The sequence below is a fragment of the Arachis ipaensis genome, chromosome B05 (assembly GCF_000816755.2).
Source record: "Arachis ipaensis cultivar K30076 chromosome B05, Araip1.1, whole genome shotgun sequence".
Lineage (NCBI taxonomy): Eukaryota > Viridiplantae > Streptophyta > Magnoliopsida > Fabales > Fabaceae > Arachis > Arachis ipaensis.
This window is the reverse complement of record NC_029789.2, coordinates 13,259,196-13,260,251: the sequence shown is the minus strand read 5'-3', so window position 1 is coordinate 13,260,251 and position 1,056 is coordinate 13,259,196. Positions and strand designations below refer to the sequence as shown.

The window sequence follows — 1,056 nt, the reverse complement described above, 5'->3', positions numbered from 1 at the left end:
AGAAGATTACGTTGTCTAACCTTAATAATTTAAATTTAAAAATTAATTATTCTAATAAATTGAAAATCTAATTTTAATAATTAATTTAACTTTTATTTTTAAAATCATTGTTTAAGTTATTCAACATTTACGTTATTTACTTATACTTTTTCATAAAAAATTCTCCCTCCCTGATTGCTTTGCATTGTAGCTCCTTCCAAGCAAGGAGATCAACAAAATCTAGCGGGCATTACCATGCAAATGGCCTAATAATTTATTATTATTAAACGTTTATCATACCTTAATTAACTACATCTTTTGTCACTTAGCTTGTGGTTTCACATGCAACATCTGCACCTTGCAATTGGCACTACAAAACCTATTGATCAAACCGTCACAAGCCTGCTAATTGCACTTCTCAATTTGTTTCCAAGTAGTAACAAAGCTAATGGTCAATTAGCAATCGTTAATCACGAAGCAATTATGTTTACTTTTCAGCTGTACGCAACATCATTGTGTTTTATATATACGTGCATGGTTTAGCATTCTTATTACACTAACCTTAATTTTCTCCATCAAATTCCAAACCATGGAGAAAACCATCTTGCTCATTGCCCTCGTTTTCATGCTTACTTGCAACCCAACTTCAATGGCCGAAGAGTTCATAGAAGAAAACAAAGGCCACCAAAGTGAGTTACGAACCTACATTGTTCATGTCAGTAGGCCAGAAAGGAATAACAACGGCGTCTCTCTTCAATCAGAAGAGTTGCATGGCTGGTACCAAACACTTATGCCGCAAACCATTGCAACCTCCATTCAGGATCGTATGGTTTTCTCTTACCGCAACGTGGTCTCTGGTTTCGCCGTGAGGTTGACACCAGAAGAAGCCAAAGCTTTGGAAGAGAAAGAGGAAGTTGTTTCAGCAAGACCTGAAAGAACCCTCACTCTTCACACAACTCACACTCCATCTTTCTTGGGTTTGCGTCAGGGACAAGGGTTGTGGAAAGATTCCAACCTTGGAAGAGGCGTTATCATCGGAGTTATAGACACCGGAATATTCCCCTACCATCCTTCCTT

The 1,056-nt window shown here is 37.3% G+C and overlaps 1 pseudogene; it reads left to right on the top strand.

The window, feature by feature from the left end:
• LOC107640183 overlaps positions 562-1,056 on the top strand; it is an 899-nt pseudogene continuing 404 nt past the window's right edge.